General features: G+C 39.5%; 1 protein-coding gene and 1 pseudogene across 1 annotated transcript in view; one reads left to right on the top strand and one right to left on the bottom strand.

Annotated features, from left to right (window-relative positions):
- The window catches only part of LOC118925256 (olfactory receptor 13G1), a 90761-nt gene that overhangs the window by 63170 nt on the left and 8758 nt on the right, over nucleotides 1-18833 (bottom strand). The window lies entirely within an intron of this gene.
- LOC118908728 (cytochrome c oxidase subunit 1-like) lies at nucleotides 5080-6882 on the top strand (annotated as a pseudogene).

The following is an 18833-nucleotide window of genomic DNA, read 5'->3' as shown; positions in this document are numbered from 1 at the left end:
AAAGCTTTCGGCTTCTCACTGTTAAGTGTACTGTTGGCTGTGGGTTTGTCATATATGGCCTTTATTATGTTGTGGTACTTGCTCTCTATACCCATTTCATTGAGACTTTTTATCATGAATGCATGTGGAATTTTGTCAAATGCTTTTTCAGCATCTTTGGAAATGATCATGTGTTTTCTGTCCTTTTTATTGATGTAGTATATGATGTTGATGAATTTTCGAATGTTGTACCATCCTTGCATCCCTGGGATGAATCCCACTTGATCATGATGGATGATCATTTTGATGTATTTTTGAATTCAGTTTGCTAATATTTTGTTGAGTATTTTTGCATCTATGTTCATCAGGGATATTGGTCTGTAATTTTCTTTTTTGGTGGGGTCTTTGCCTGGTTTTGGTATTAGAGTCATGTTGGCCTCGTAGAATGAGTTTGGGAGTATTCCCTCCTCTTCTACTTTTTGGAAAGCTTTAAGGAGGATGGGTATTAGGTCTTCACTAAATGTTTGATAAAATTCATCAGTGAAACCATCTGGTCCAGGAGTTTGTTCTTTGGTAGTTTTTTGATTACCCATTCAATTTCTTTGCCAGTAATTGGTCTATTCAGATTTTCTATGTCTTTCTGTGTGAGCTTTGGAAGGTTGTATTTTCCTAGAAAGTTGTCCATTTCTTCTAGGTTATCCAGTTTGTTAGCATATAATTTTTCATAGTATTCTCTCATAATTCTTTGTATTTCTGTGGTGTCTGTAATGATTTTTCCTTTCTCATTTCTGATTCTGTTTATGTGTGTATACTCTTTTTTTCTTGATAAGTCTGGCTAAGGGTTTATGTATTTTGTTTATTTTCTCAAAGAACCAGCTCCTGCTTTCATTGATTTTTTTTCTATTGTTTTATTCTTCTTAATTTTATTTATTTATGCTTTAATCTTTATTATGTCCCTCCTTCTACTGAATTTGGGCCTCATTTGTTCTTCCTTTTCTAGTTTCATTAATTATGACTTTAGACTGTTCATTTGGGATTGTTCTTCTTTCCTGAGGTAGGCCTGTATTGCAATATATTTCCCTCTTACCACGGCCTTCACTGCCTCTCACAGATATTGCAGTGTTGAATTATTGTTGTCATTTGTCTTCATATATTGCTTGATCTCTGTTTTTGTTTGGTCATTGATCCATTGATTATTTAGGAGCATGTTATTAAGCCTCTATGTGTTTGTGGGATTTTTCATTTTCTTTGTGTAATTTATTTCTGGTTTCATACCTTTGTGATCTGAGAAGCTGGTTGGTACAATTTCAATCTTTTTGAATTTACTGACATTCTTTTTGTGGCCTAGTGCATGATCTATTCTTGAAAATGTTCCATGTGCACTTGAGAAGAATGTGTATCCTGTTGCTTTCAGATGGAGTATTCTGTAGATGTCTGTTAGGTCCATCTGTTCTAATACATTGTTCAGTGCCCCTGTCTCTTTACTTATTTTCTGTCTGGTTGATCTGTCCTTTGGAGTGAGTGGTGTGTGAAAGTCTCCTAGAATGAATACATTGCATTCTATTTCCCCCTTTAATTCTGTTAGTATTTGTTTCACATATGTAGGTGATCCTGTGTTGGGTGCATAGATATTTATAGTAGTTATATCCTCTTGTTGGACTGACCCTTTTATCATTATGTAATTTCCTTCTTTGTCTCTTGTGACTTTCTTTGTTTTGAAGTCTATTTTGTCTGATACAAGTACTCCAACTCCTGCTTTTTTCTCCCTATTAGTTGCATGAAATATCTTTTTCCATCCATTTACTTTCAGTCTGTGTATGTCTTTGGATTTGAATTGAGTCTCTTGTAGGCAGCGTATAGATGGGTCTTGTTTTTCTATCCATTCAGTGACACTATGTCTTTTGATTGGTGCATTCAGACCATGTACATTTAGGGTGATTATCGATAGGTATGTACTTATTGCCATTGCAGGCTTTGGATTTGTGGTTACCAAAGGTTCAAGGGTAATTCCCTTACTATCTATCAGTCTAATTTAACTCACTTCACATGCTATTACAAACACAACCTAAATATTCTTTTTTTTCCTTCCTCTTCCTCCTCAATTCTTTGTATGTTATGAATCATACTCTATACTCTGTGTATCCCTTGGGTGACATTTATTTAGCCTTAGGAATACTTCCATTTGGAGGAATACTCTCCAAAATGCACTGTAGAGGTCGTTTGTGGGTGGTAAATTCTCTTAGGTTTTGCTTATCTGAAAATTGCTTAATCCCTCCTTCAAATTTAAATGATAACCTTGGTGGGTAGAGTATTCTAGGTTACAGGCCCTTCTGCTTCATTGCATTAAATAGATCATGCCACTCCCTTCTGGCCTGTAAGGTTTCTGTTGAGAAATCTGGTGATAGCCTGATGGGTTTTCCTTTGTATGTGATCTTTTTCTCTCTCTAGCTGCTCTGAAAAGTCTGCCTTTATCCTTAATCTTTGCCATTTTAATTATTATATGTCTTGATGTTGTCTTCCTTGGGTCCCTGTGTTGGGAGATCTGTGCGCCTCCATGGCTTGAGAGACTATCTCCTTCCCCAGATTGGGGAGGTTTTCAGCAATTACCTCCCCAATGACACTTTCTATCCCTTTTTCTCTCTTCTTCTTCTTCTGGTACCCCTATAATGCAAATATTGTTGTGTTTGGATTGGTCACACAGTTCTCTCAATAATCGTTCATTGTTAGAGATCCTTTTATCTCTCTGTGCCTCAGCTTTCTTGTATTCCTCCTCTCTAATTTCTATTCCATTTACCTTCTCTTCTTATACATCCAGTCTGCTTTTAAATCCCTGCATTGTATGTTTCATTTCAGATAATGGAATTTTTTAGTGAATGAATCTCCATCTTAAATTTGTCCCTGAGTTCTTGAATATTTTTCTGTACCTCCATGAGCATGTTTATGATTTTTATTTGGAAGTCTCTTTCAGGAAGATTGGGAAGTTCCATTTCATTTGGCTCTTTCTCTGGGGTTTGTGAGACTACCCAAGAGAAATTATGATTACTAGTACCTGCATGACCTTTAGCCATAATATGATTCATCTCAACCCTAGCCGAAACCAATCGAGCACCCTTTGACCTAACAGAGGGGGAGTCAGAACTTGTCTCAGGCTTTAATGTAGAATACGCAGCAGGCCCATTTGCACTTTTCTTCTTAGCTGAATTTGCAAATATCATCATAATAAACATTCTCTCAGTAACACTTTTTATAGGAGCCTTTCACCATCCCTATACCCCAAGCCTTTACAAAACCAACTTTGTAGTAAAAACACTTGCCCTAACCGCCATATTCTTATGAATCTGAGCATCCTACCCACGATTCCGCTGTGATCAACTAATGCAATTGTTATGAAAATATTTGCTACCACTGACACTAGCACTATGCATGTGATACGTATCAATACCAATCACCATATCAAGCATCCCCCCTCAATCATAAGAAATATGTCTGATAAAAGAATTACTTTGAGAGAGTGAACAACAGAGGTTTAAATCCTCTTATTTCTAGAAAAACAGGCATTGAACCTGCACCTGAGAACTCAAAAATCTCCATGCTACCAAATTAGACCATAATCTATAGTAAGGTTAGCTAAACAAGCTATTGGGCCCATGCCCCCAAAATATTGGATTATATCCTTCCCATACTAATAAATCCCATTATACTTGTTATCCTAATAACCTTATTCCTAGGGACTTACTTGTCCTAATTAGCTCTCATTGACTAATAATTTGAATCAGCTTCGAGATAAATATACCAGCCATAATTCCCATTTTAATAAAAGATTTTAACACACGAGCCATAGAAGCAGCTACAAAATATTTTCTAATCCAAGCCACTGCATCCATGCTATTAGTACTAGCTATTACCATTAACCTAATAACTTCTGGACAATGGGTCATCACAAAAATATACAACATGGCACCATCGATTGTCATTACTGTGGCCATAGCCATAAAATTAGGAATAGCCCCATTCCACTTCTGGGTGCCAGAAGTAACACAAGGAAGCCCATTATCATCAGGTATACTACTTCTAACCTGACAAAATATGGCACCTAACTCAGTTCTATACCAAATTATACCTACAATCAACATAAATATACTCGCAACCATAGCTATACTTTCAATCCTAATTGGAGGCTGAGGAGGTCTAAACCAGACCCAACTATGGAAAATTATAGCATATTCCTCAATTGCTCACATAGGCTGAATGACAATAATTATAGCATACAACCCAGACATTGCCATCCTAAACCTTCTAAGCTACATTATAATAACATTATCCATGTTTAAAGTACTATTATACAACTCATCAACAACAACTTTATCCCTATCCCATCTATCAAATAAAATACCACCAATCACAGTCTTCACACTCCTAATTCTACTGTCACTTGGAGGCCTCCCCCCATTAACCAGATTTATACCCAAATGAATGATTATCCAAAAACTTACTAAAAATAACATGGTAACACTACCAACAATAATAGCAGTAATAGCACCACTAAACTTATATTTTTATGTACACCTAGCCTACTCCACAATACTAACAATATGTCCAACTACCACCAACATAAAAATAAAATGACAATTTGAAACAACAAAAATTATAAAACTAACTTCACCCCTAATCATTCTGTCCACAATGATATTACCACTAATCCCCATTATATCAGTTCTAAACTGGGGACTTAGGTTACACAGACCAAGAGCCTTCAAAGCTCTAAGCAAATACAAATTATTTAGTCCGTGAGCTAAGGACTGTAGAAATTTAAACCACATCACCTAAATGCAAATAAGGTACTTTCATTAAGCTAAATCCTTATTAGACTGGTGGGGTATGAGCCCACGAAACTTTAGTTAACAGCTAAAAACCCTAATCAACTGGCTTCAATCTACTTCTCCCGCCATAAAAAAAAAGTGGCGGGAGAAGTCCTAGCAGAGTTGAAGCTGCCTCTTTGAATTTGCAATTCAATATGTAATCACCTCAGGCCCTGGCAAGAAGATGATTCTACCTCTGTCTTCAGATTTACAGTCTAATGCTTACTCAGCCACCTTACCTATGTTCACTGACCATTGATTATTTTCAAAAAATCACAAATATATTGGCACATTATACCTCCTGTTTGGTGCTTGAGCCGGAATAGTAGGTACTGCATTAAGCCTTCTAATTCGTGCTGAATTAGGCCAACCTGGGACCCTTCTAGGTGACGACGACCAAATTTATAATGTAATTGTCACCGCACACGCATTCATGATAATCTTTTTTATAGTAATACCAATCATAATTGGAGGCATTGGAAATTGGCTAGTACCCTTAATAATTGGAGCTCCTGATATAGCATTTCCTCTTATGAATAATATAAGCTTCTGACGGCTTCCCCCCTCCCTTCTACTTCTGGCATCTTCCGTAATCGAGGCCTGAGCTGGAACCCGCTGAACTGTGTATCCTCCTTTAGCAGGTAACCTAGCACATGCTGGAGCATCAGTAGATCTGACTATTTTTTCTCTCCACTTAGCGGGTATTTCATCGATTCTGGGAGATATTAATTTTATTACAACTATTATTAACATAAAACCTCCTGCAATAAATCAATATCAAACTCCACTATTTGTATGATCAGTCCTAATCACAGTCATACTTCTACTATTGTCCCTGCCTGTACTAGCCGCTGGCATTACTATACTCTTAACAGATCGCAATATAAATACAACCTTTTTTGACCCTGCTGGAGAAGGAGATCCTATCTTATATCAACACTTGTTCTGATTTTTTGGTCATCCTGAAGTATATATTTTAATTCTCGCTGGCTTTGGAATAATTTCCCATATTGTGACTTACTACTCAGGAAAAAAAGAGCCTTCTGGGTACATAGGCATAGTTTGAGCAATAATATCCGTTGGTTTCCTAGGCTTTACTGTATGAGCACATCATATATTTACAGTTGGAATAGATGTTGATACATGAGCCTATTTTACATCAGCTACTATGATTATTGCAATCCCAACAGGCGTAAAAGTATTTAGCTGACTGGCAACTCTACACGGCGGAAACGTAAAATGAGCCTCAGCTATATTATGAGCCTTGGACTTTATCTTTTTATTCACAGTAGGAGGTTTAACTGGCATTGTATTAGCCAACTCATCACTAGACATTGTCTTTCATGATACCTACTACGTAAATAGCCCACTTTCACTACATCCTCTCTATAGGTGCAGTTTTTGCTATCATAGGAGGCTTTGTACACTGATTTCCACTATTCTCAGGATACACTCTCAACAAAACATGGGCAAAAATTCACTTTACAATTATGTTTGTAGGTGTGAATAGAACCTTTTTTCCTCAACATTTCCTTGGACTATCAGGAATACCTCGACGTTACTCTGACTACCCAGATGCTTACAAAATATGAAACACTGTGTCTTCCATAGGATCTTTTATTTCACTAACTGTTGTAATGCTCATAGCTTTTATAATCTGAGAAGCATTCGCCTCTAAATGAGAAGTTCTCATAGTAGAATCAACAAATACCAATCTTGAGTGACTACATGGTTGCCCACCACCCTATCACACATTTGAAGAACCTACTTTTGTAAATCTAGTCAAAACAAGAAAGGAAGGAATCAAACCCCCAAACAATGGTTTCAAGCCAATATCATAACCTTTGTGTCTCTCTCAACCACTGAATTATTAGTAAAATTTATATAACTTTGTCAAAGTTAAGTTATAGGTTTAAATCCTTTATACTTCTATGGCATATCCACTCCAACTAGGCTTTCAAGATGCCACATCCCCAATTATAGAAGAACTACTTCACTTTCATGATCACACACTAATAATCATCTTCTTAATTAGCTCTCTAGTGCTATATATTATTTCTCTCATACTAACAACTAAACTTACCCATACAAACACAATAGATGCTCAAGAGGTAGAAACTATCTGAACCATCCTGCCTGCAATTATCTTAATCCTTATTTCCCTGCCCTCCTTATGCATCCTTTACATAACAGACAAAATCAATAATCCCTCTTTAACCGTAAAAACAATGGGCCACCAATGGTACTGAAGCTACGAGTACACAGACTATGAAGACCTAAGTTTTGACTCATATATAATTCCAACCCAAGACTTAAAGCCTGGTGAACTTCGAATTTTAGAAGTAGATAACCAACTTGTATTACCCATAGAAATAACTATCCGTATACTTATTTCATCTGAAGACGTTCTGCACTCTTGAGCCATCCCATCTCTAGGTCTAAAAACAGATGCTATTCCTGGACGTCTAAATCAAACAACCCTAATATCAACCCAACCAGGCTGATTCTATGGACAATGCTCAGAAATTTGTGGCTTAAATCATAGCTTTATACCAATCGTTCTTGAACTAGTACCTCTAAAAACATTTGAAAACTGAACTACATCTATACTGTAAATCATTAAGAAGCTAGTAGTGCTACTTTTAAGTTAGAGACAGAGAACATGCCTCTCCTTAATGATATGCCCCAATTAGACACCACATGATTTATTACAATTATATCCATAATTCTAACTCTCTTCATCCTACTTCAATTAAAAATCTCTAAACACCATTATCCCCATAATACAGAAACTATGATAAAATAGCACTATAAAACTCATACCCCCTGAGAAAAAAAATGAACGAAAATCCATTTGCCTCTTTTATTACCCCAGTAATTATAGGAATCCCTATTGTTACTATTATTATTATATTCCCAATAATCCTTTTCCCAACATCAAAACTATTAATTAATAATTGTGTTGTATCCATCCAACAATGACTTTTACAACAAACATCTAAACAAATAATAAGCATCCACAGCTAGAAAGGACAAACTTGGACCCTAATACTAGTAACACTAATTATCTTTATTGCGTCCACAAATCTTCTAGGCCTACTACCCCATTCATTCACAGCCACAACCCAAATATCAATAAACCTAGGCATAGCTGTCCCCCTATGAGCAGCCACCATAATTACAGGATTCCAGCACAAAACCAAAGCATCTTTAGCCCACTTTCTACCCCAAGGCACACCAACCCTCCTTATCCCCATGCTAGTAATTATCGAAACAATCAGTCTATTTATTCAACATGTAGCACTCGCAGTACAACTAACTGTCAATAATACTGCGGGTCATCTACTAATACATCTAATTGGAAGCACAACTCTAGCCCTAATATCAATTAGTCTCACTGTAGCAACAATTACTTTTATGATTTTAGTCCTACTTAGAATTCTTGAATTTATGGTCGCACTCATTCAAGCATAAGTATTTACTCTACTAGTTAGTCTTTACTTACATGACAACACATAATGACCCACCAAACTCACTCTTACCACATAGTAAATCCAAGCCCTTGACCTTTGACCAGAGCCCAATCTGCCCTTTTAATAAGGTCAGGCCTAGCAATATGATTCCACTTTAACTCCATAATCTTATTATGCTTAGGATTAACAACAAATTTTTTGATAAATCAATGATGACGTTATATTGTACGAGAAAGTACCTTTCAAGGCCACCATACACCTACAGTCCAAAAAGGACTCTGATACGGCATAATCTTATTTATTGTCTCAGAAGTGTTCTTTTTTGCTGGCTTTTTCTGGGTATTCTACCATTCAAGCCTAGCCCCCACTCCTGAACTAGGAGGGTGCTGACCTCCTACAGGTATCAGCCCACTAAACCCCATATAAGTTCCCCTACTCAACATATCCATCCTCCTGGCCTCAGGAGTCTCAATTACTTGAGCACATCACAGCTTAATAGAAGGTAATCAAAACCATATGACCCAAGCTTTATTAATTACAATTCTCCTAGGTATTTACTTGACACTACTACAAATTTCGGAATACTACGAGGCACCATTTACAATTTCCGACAGCATATACGGCTCTACCTTCTTTGTAGCAACCAGATTTCACAGTTTACACGTTATCATTGGTACTTCCTTCCTAATTGTATGCCTGTTACGACAACTAAAATATCACTTTACATCAAATCATCACTTCAGATTTGAAGCTACCTCTTGATACTGACACTTTGTAGACGTGGTATGACTATTCCTATATGTCTCTATCTACTGATGAGGTTATTTTATGAGTATGCACAGTGCAGTTGACTTCCAATTAACAAGCTCTGGTTAAATCCAGAAGAAAATAATAAACTTACTCTTAGTGATAGTAACCAATACCATACTAGCATCCCTACTTATATTAATTGCCTTCTGACTCCCTCAGTTAAATACATATTCAGAAAAAATCCCTCCCTATGAATGCGGATTTAACCCTATAGGATCAGCAAGATTACCTTTCTCCATAAAATTTTTCCTAATTGCTATTACATTTTTACTATTTGACCTAGAAATCACATTACTCCTACCACTCCCATGGGCATCACAAACAAATCATCTAAATACCATACTCACAGTAGCCTTACTATTCATCTTATTATTGGCCATCAGTTTAGCCTATGAATGAACACAAAAAGGCTTAGAATGAACTGAATATGGTAGCTAGTTTATATAAAGTAAATGATTTCGACTCATTAGATTATGACCTACTCTTAGCTATCAAATGTCTCTAATCTACATTAATACAATATTGGCATTTATTATCTCCCTAACAGGAATATTAATGTATCGATCACACTTAATATCCTCATTACTATGCCTAGAAGGCATATTATCCCTATTCATAATAATTACTACCACAATTCTAAGTAACCACTTCACACTAGCCAACATAGTACCTACTATTCTCCTCATACTAGCAGCATATGAAGCTGCCCTAGGTCTCTCCTTGCTAGTGCTCATATCCAACACATATGGCACAGACTATGTGCAAAACCTAAACCTCCGCCAATGCTAAAATTAATTATCCCCACAACCATACTAATTCCCCTAACATGACTATCAAACAAAAATATAATATGAATTGTTACATCATATAGCATATTGATTAGTCTGACATCTCTAAGCATCCTAAATCAATATGATCACAACAGCATGAACTTCTCAACTACCTTTTTTTCAGATCCCTTGTCAGCACCCTTACTTGTACTAACAATATGACTTCTCCCCTTAATACTAATAGCCAGCCAAACTCACCTATCCAATGAACCCTTAAACCGAAAAAAATTATATATTACCATACTAACCATCCTCCAAGTACTACTAATTATAACATTTACCTCCTCTGAATTTATTATATTTTACATCTTATTCAAAGCAACGCTTGCACCAACCCTAATCATCATCACATGATGAAGAAACCAAGCAGAACATTTAAATGCGGGATCTTACTTTCTCTTCTATACAATAGTAGGCTCACTTCCCCTTTTAGTAATTCTTATATATACTCAAAATATAACAGGAACTCTTAATCTGCTAATATTACAATACTGAGCAAAGCCCATAAATGACTCCTGATCAAATATATTAATCTGGCTGGCATGCATAATAGCATAGTAAAAATACCCCTATATGGCCTACACCTCTGACTACCAAAAGCCCATGTAGAGGCTCCCATTGCAGGATCTATAGTACTTGCAGCAGTATTACTAAAACTAGGTGGATATGGAATATTACACATTACTGTTATACTTGAACCAATAACAACATTCATAGCATACCCCTTCTTAATACTCTCTCTATGAGGAATAATCATAACAAGCTCTATCTGTCTTCGCCAAACTGATCTAAAATCACTAATTGCCTATTCTTCCATAAGCCACATAGCACTTGTAATTGTCGCGATCCTAATTCAAACCCCATGAAGTTATATAGGAGCCACCGCCCTTATAATTGCTCACAGCCTAACATCATCTATACTATTCTGCCTAGTGAACACAAACTACGAACGAATTCACAGCCAGACTATAATACTAGCACAAGGCCTACAAACTCTTCTACCCTTAATAGCTGCTTGATGACTTCTAGTGAGCTTAGCTAATCTATCTTTACCACCTACTATCAACTTAATCAGAGAGTTATTCATAGTAATATCATCATTCTCATGATCTAATACTACTATTATCCTTACTGGAACAAACATCATCATCACAGCTATCTACTGCTTATATATACTAATATCCACCCAATGAAGCAAATATACACACCATATCAATAACATCAACCCTTCCTTTACCCAGGAAAATACTCTAATAGCCCTATACATACTACCCCTCCTAATACTGTCAATTAATCCCAAAATTATTCTAGGACCCCTTTACTGTAAATATAGTTTAACAAAACATCAGATTGTGAATCTGATAATAGAAGACCATAACTTCTTATTTACCAAAAAAGTATGCAAGAACTGCTAATTCCTGCCTCCATATATAAAAATACGGCTTTTTTAAACTTTTAGAGGATGACAGATGTCCGTTGGTCTTAGGAACCAGAAATTTGGTGCAATTCCAAGTAAAAGTAATTAACACTTTAACAGGTTCTTCACTTATAACATTAACAGTACTAGCTATGCCAATTATAATTACTCCCACAAACATTTACACAATCAAGAACTATTCCTCACATGTAAAAAATATAGTCGCACTAGCCTTCGTCATCAACACAATCCCTGTGGTAATATTCACTTACTCAAATGAAGAGGCAGTTGTCTTTAACTGACACTGAATAACAATTCAAATAATAAAAATAGTAATAAGCTTTAAACTAGATTATTTCTCCACAATATTTATACCAGTAGCCTTATTTGTCACATGATCTATCATAGAATTCTCCCTATGATATATAAAATCAGACCCCTATATTAATCAATTCTTTAAATATCTATTAATTTTCCTAATTACAATAATAATCCTAGTGTCTGCCAACAACATATTTCAACTCTTTATTGGATGGGAAGGTGTAGGAATTATATCCTTTTTCCTAATTATCTGATGATATGGACAAACAGACGCAAACACGGCAGCTATACAAGCTATCCTATACAATCCTATTGGAGACATTGGATTCCTCATATCAGTAGCATGATTTCTTACAATTCTAAATTCATGAGACCTTCAACAGATCTTTATTCTAAACCCTAAAAACACAAACATCCCCCTAGCAGGCCTACTATTAGCAGCAACTGGAAAATCCGCACAATTTGGATTACACCCCTGACTCCCCTCTGCTATAGAAGGGCCAAATCCAGTATCAGCATGAGTTTGTAGTCTGAAAAGCCCTAAAAGTTTCCCAGCAAAATAGATAAATAAGACCAGTCCCAGTACAAGTCATCATGGTGTTACAGACTAGCGAAGACTCTAAAAATCCCCCCAAAAGAAATAAAAACAATGCCAAGTTGCATAAAGGATAAGATATCAGAAGGAAAAGCAGTTCTCAACATGAATACTGGAAGTCAGATGGCAACAGAACAATGTCTTCAAACCCTTACGGAGACATTATTTCTACCCTAGAATTCTAAACCAAGAAGTACAAGATAGAAAAAAGACATTTTCTGACATATGAGGACTTCAAAAACTTTACTTCCTAAACACTCTTTATCAGACAGCCACTGAAGGCAGTACAATGATAAAATAAAAGTAAGCCAAGGAAACTAATTTAGGATCTGGGACTTAAGGGGTCAGAAAAAATAAACATGGTGAAGGGAATTCCCGGGATGGTGGTGAAGAATGAACCCAGGACAGCAAGAAAGAAACTGGTGGAGATGGAAAGAGCTGGGAGAAAGGCCGGGCAAAGAGGTGGCCACAGAATGGGCTGGACAAGAAATACACAGCCTTCACTGGTTTTTAAATACAGGTATTATTTTCTTTTATTTAAAAAGAAAATTTACATTGAGGTACCAACAATAATAAGCACAAATCTTAGTTGCAGCTTGATGCATTCTGACGTGTATACACTCAAGTAACCATTATTCAGATCAAGATAGGAAACATTCTCGCTCATTTCTTTTCCCCCTTCACCCAGTTCAACCATCCCTCCACCTCCCCCGTCTGACAACCATCATTCCATTCTCTGTGACTAGGAGTCTATTTCTGTTTTGCTTGCTTGTTTTATATTTTTTTAGATCCCACATGTAAGTAGAATCATGTGGGCGAGGATAAACCAGTTAGAAGTGTATAGAAAACCAGCAAGTCAACAGAACGATTAATTCAGATTGGGGGTAGATTTCTGTATACCTAGAGAAAGGAGATAAATGTAATTTTGTTATACTGCAGAACTCAGCTAGAAATAGTGCTGCTAAGTGAGGATATTGATACCAACCAAGCCCACATTTGCCATAAAATTATGGGAAGGTGCTTGGGGAGAAAGTGCACCAGACAGAAAGAAATGAGGAGGGTGGGGAGTGGAAAGAGAAGACAAACCCTTGACTTTGCATCATGGAAAAGCAGCAGGCACTTTGTAGTCAACATCTGTTAACTTTCTAGTTAAGAGACTCGTTCTGTGTAGAGATACGGAGGTGATTATAAAATGAAAGCTCTAAAAACACTGAATGGAGTTGGTTTGGGGAAGAAGAACTCCAGGGGACAAGTGGGTACTCTTTTTCTACAATTTGTAAAACTGCTAGAATTTTTCACCTCTGTGCTGAACAACTTCAGTACAAATAAATATCAAAAGAAAACAAATTAGAAGTGCTTTTGCTTTCGCCCTGTACTCCAATGGTACAAAACCCTCTGGTTTTAGTCTTAAAGAACCAGGGCTGTTAACAGTCTGCTCCAGACTCTTCTTGTCGGGGTGAGGAAGCAGGTGGGGTGGAGGCACGGTAAAGATGGTTTTAAAGCCCAGAGCCACTTTCTAGTTTTCATAAGAGAATATCCACAAGGACATATTAGTTAAGCACCTTCTGTTGGAAGTTTTCAAAGCATATCATTTCCAGAATTGCATTGTCCCTTTTGGAGTCCAAAGTCAAAGTGAAGTGATACTGACAACCGGATACATATTAGCATTTGCCAGCTCACTTATCAGCTGTTCTAAACAAAGTAAAAAATACGGCTGACTCTCCAGTCTAAGAGAGATCATTCTTAGGATCCAAATAGCAAAAAAAGAAGAAAAGAAAGTAAAACTTCCTTACTGAAGTAAGAAAACTTTATTTAGGCAATTGTAGTTTTGCTTATAACACTGCCTGTGCACAAGAAATTAGTAACAGAACATTTGTGATATTCCTACTTCAAACCCCCCAGTCATCTTCAAACTAATTTAAAAGGTGACCGAGTCTACCGTAAACATGACCCAGTTGTTCCTAAGAATCACTTAAGCTTAACATGCCTACTGACGTCTCAGGCAGTTTCATTATTCTTTCCGTGTGTGTGTTTCCTAAAATAAGGTAAGTTTAGGGACTTGATTCTGTTGTGTGTCTTCTCCGAAACCTGTGATGCCTTCACAACTTCCTGTGTGTCACCTACTTCACTCACCCTCAAGGAAATCAAGTGCCAGCTACAAGTGCTTAAATCACAGCTAGAGTTGGACTGTGCTCAGGACTTAACATCAGAAACAGGAACACATGGAACTGTTTTAAGGTAGGCTAATGGATTTTTTAATCCAGCAGGGTAATGAGAAACCATTCAAGCTCATCTCTTCAGGTATGTATCAGGAATCTAAGGGGCAGAGAACCTAGCAATGACCATGCCTAAGCAGCTGGCCAAAGTTCACACTGAGCCACTGGGGCTGGCTCAAGGACTTCAGCCATGCCAGGGCCTTTTAAAATGCCAAGTGTGCAGACAATCTGTCCAGATCAGACCATGGCCAAGTGAGCATGGTGACCTGCTAAGTTAAAAGTGAAGCAATTAACTTTTCTATTCAAGTTTGAGAGTTCTGAGACCTAAGCGGTCTTCTTTGTGGCAGAGGCCTTCTCAGGTGTCTGGGGACGACACGTGGTGCAAAGTTGCCCAACACCATTGCTTTGCAAATGTACTGCATCCTGTTAAAGAAGACATAGATCCTACCTGTTGTCCCAGAGGTAAAAATATAAAGATAAGGAGACTTGAGGCAACTTGGTGGCTGTGTGGCACTGGCCCCTCCGATGCTGTGCCCAGCTTGGCTTTGAGTGAAATTATGCCCCATGGAACAGAATCTTTCATTGCCCAAACACTGATCTCTTCTGGGAGGCTCAGAAGGATTCCTTCTATAGTTCCCAGAAAATCTAAAAACCAAAGGATTAGAAATAAGTGAATAAAGTATAAAGCTCATTCACCTGGCTTTCCTTTGTGGTTTGGAAGAGAGAGATAAAATGTAAATGCAGTGCTGATTTCCTGTCCTGGGTGGATGACTAATATCACAGTCATTTTAGGATTCTGTCTCAACAGGAACAATTTAAAGGGAAATCTGATTATCATCTGGTTTAATCAATGCAAATAGGCTAACTCAAATTGAATTTTGGGACTCCACCATTCAGATTATGGTTCTTTGTAACTTTTAAATAAAACTCTGCTTTTATATTCTGCCTTCAGTCTAAAATCAGGATACTTCACTAGACATTTTCCTGGAAATACCACCCAGTAACTCATTATTTAAGCAGCCATCTGTCTGTGGCTGTTCAGAGCTCTCTGAATGCAGCACATCCGGGAGAGTCCGCCCACTGCTCTGGAATCCCAAGGTCATTAGGCCTTAGGGACCATCCGAAGCCAAAGGTTGACAGAGGAGAATGAGAGGTGCCCTTTTCTCTGGATCAGGATAATTAAAGACAAAAGTCTTTGAGGGCAAAAGGAAAAAAAGAAAAGGTAATAAGAGCCCTAGTTCAGAGCAGGGAGCCGCAGTGGCAGGGGGGAGCAGGGGGAGAAAAGCAGAGCCTCCATCAGGAGCAGTGGGATCTGAGGCCAGGCGGGACCCCACGGCAAGCGAACAAGGGGAGGGGGAAAGCCTGAAATGCCGAGACCAATATAACACTGATTATCAACTCTATTTCAACTTGAAAATGTTACTAAATGTAAAATACATCCTGGTCAGATTGTTCGGGTCCATATACATATGGACCTCCCCTTCTAAACAATTCTTTTTCTAATTTTTTAACAAAACTTCAAAAATGATCACAAGATATATTCTGCTTTGAAGAACTCAGGGCACTGCATTAAACGTTTCCCTGGAGATGTAAATCAGTATCTGGTTATCCCCAAAAGCCATCGGTCATACAGATGTCACACAAAAGGCTCTCCCATACAATACATTTGAGCAAAACTCATGATTTACCTCCTCAAAATCTAACTCAGCCTGATCACAAAGAAGCAGTAAGATCAATGTGTCAAATGGGACCAGGCAGTTCACAAATAAAGCTTGCAAGAAAACTAAGGAAACACAGACAATTATAAGGAGTTGGTATGTTGGGAGTTGGGAGGCAGATTGGGACTTGAAGTTTTGTGAGTTCATTCTTCTTTCTACAGCAAATCCAAATGAAAATGTAAGAATCCAGAGAAAACATCTAATTCTATTGAGCATACACAGCTGTACACAGATTGCTTTGGTAAGAAGTGAAAAATCACAAGGAATACTGGGGAAAAGGCAAGTCACCAATCGATGTAAAAGCAGGACAAACAAATGACCTAGACATCCTATTTCTCTTTAATTTTTAGTACTATATTTTGTTTTAATGACTCCCCCTGGCATTTCGAATAGACTAGTACAAGTCTCTGAACTGACTCATTTTGCTACCTTAATTTCAAGTCTCTCATCTGGAATTATAAATTAACAGTGAAGGGCCCCCACCCATAAGATGGTGAAATTCCTGCTTCTCTTCCGGGTCCTCGGTTCCCGCCGGCACCACCTGAACCCCAATCACCCCTCGCCCCCCTAATCCCAGCACCTAGCCAATAGCCACCAGCCCCTTAGAAGTGACACCACAATCACCCCATGCCCTTCCTATATAACCCAGCACCTTTCCCTAATAAAGCGGAATTCTCCGGTGAATTGCTGCTGTGTGTCGCTCCTTTCCTTTCATTGGTGCCAAAATCTGGGAGATGGGACACCCCAACTGGGCCCCATCTTCCCCCCGACACCAGCAGCAGCTTGCCCTCGTCCTCTTTTTCTGGCGCTGGCTCCTCACACTCACCACTCCCCTTTGGCCTTTGGGTAAGTTTTCCCCTGGAGCGGGCCGCTCTTCCCCGGGGAGGGAGCTCTCCCCGCCTTAGGCCTTCACGGCTGCGGCGGACCCTCAGGCCCCTCCTCCAACAGCCATAAACGAGGTGACTCCTTAGCTGATGAGAACGCTCCCTTCCCTGCCCCCCTTCCGTTCCTTCCGCCGAAAATTCCTTCCACAGAAAACTCCTAGTACAGGTACCTCGGACTCCGGCACTCTGCCTTCTTAGAGGAGTCTGGGTGACGACCCACACTTCCTAAGAAACCGACTCGTATACGAGTTTCCGCAGACCCCCAAGGATCATCGGGGACGCCCTTTGTCTCCTTGCCGTCTGTTCCCAGTCCGAGGGTCTCCGTTCGTCTTCCCGTTTGTCTCCTTCTCTGTCCTTTAGCCATGGGAGCCTCCTCGTCCCTCCCTGGAAGCTCACCTCTTGAATGCCTGCTCAAGCATCTAGCCACCCTCTCCCTGACGCCTGATATAAAACCAAAACTTCTCCGCAAATACTGCTCCCAAGATTGGCCGACATGCCCCCTAGACAATCACAACCAATGGCCCGCAGGGGGAGCTCTTGATCCTAACATCACTCGCGATCTCTTTAACTACTGCCAGCGCCTGAAAAAATGGAAGGAGGTTCCCTATACCGAAGCTTTCCGCCTCCTCCCCCTGCCTCCCCCCAAGTTCTCCTAGCCTGCAAGCCGTCTCCCCCACAGAAGCCTCCCGCCCACTCCCTTCCCCCTCCTCTCCTACCACAGCCCCTCCCCCTTCCTCCACCACCATCTCCTCCCCCACCTCACCCCCCTGCAGATCAAGCCTGAGACTTTCAGCCCCCCTCTAAGTCCCAGGAGCCTCCTCCGTCTTTGCCCCCATCACCTGTTTCTCCCCCACAGACTGAGCCAGAACCCATCAGTCCCCCACCGCCGTGGGTCTCTGCTCTTGAGATACCTTCGCCTGCTGATTAATAGCAAGTCTGAAAAAAAACAGCTCATAAATAATCAATTTTCAAAAGCTCTCTCCGAGTTCTTAGACAGACTCACTCAAGCCCTATTACAGTTACCAGCCTGGACCCAGAAACGCCTGACGGGAGACATGTCCTTATGACATACTTCCTGGCTCAAAGCTACCCCGACATTAAAGCTAAACTCAAAAAGTTGGAACAGGGCCCCGCTACCCCACAGACTGAGATCCTAACAGTGGCCTTTAAAGTCTTCCATAACCGGGAGGAGGAGAAAGAACGCCGTAAACAAAAGGCTGATCAGGCCAATTTCCAAATGTTGGCCCAGCTGATAAAACCACAACCTGGGCACTCCTCTGCAAACAAGCCCCCCCACCCCAGGAGCTTGTTTCAAGTGCGGACAAGAAGGACATTGGTCAAGGGTGTGCCCCTCCCCCAGATCTCCTACCACCCCATGCCCCAGATGCCACAAAAAGGGCCACTGGGGGTCTGATTGCCCAGCCGCCCGAAGGGGAGGCTGGACGAACAACCCCCACCCTAAGCCCGCCATAGTGGGGCTGGCAGAATAAGATTGATGGGGCCTGGGGGCTTCTCGCCCGACCATTTCCATCACCAAACAGGAGCCCAGGGTTACCTTAATAGTAGACGGTCACCCCATCTCCTTCCTCCTAGATACAGGAGCCACCTTCTCAGTCTTGCGAGAATACCGGGGCCCTACCACGCCTGCCATTACTCCTATAGTCGGGGTAGGAGGTAAACAGATTTTCCCATTAAACCCCCCCCCTTTTATGCACAATCTAAGACAATCCC

This window comes from Manis pentadactyla, chromosome 13 (assembly GCF_030020395.1).
Source record: "Manis pentadactyla isolate mManPen7 chromosome 13, mManPen7.hap1, whole genome shotgun sequence".
Taxonomy (NCBI): Eukaryota; Metazoa; Chordata; class Mammalia; order Pholidota; family Manidae; genus Manis; species Manis pentadactyla.
The sequence above is the reverse complement of the archived record's forward strand: the minus strand, read 5'-3'. Positions and strand labels throughout refer to the sequence as shown.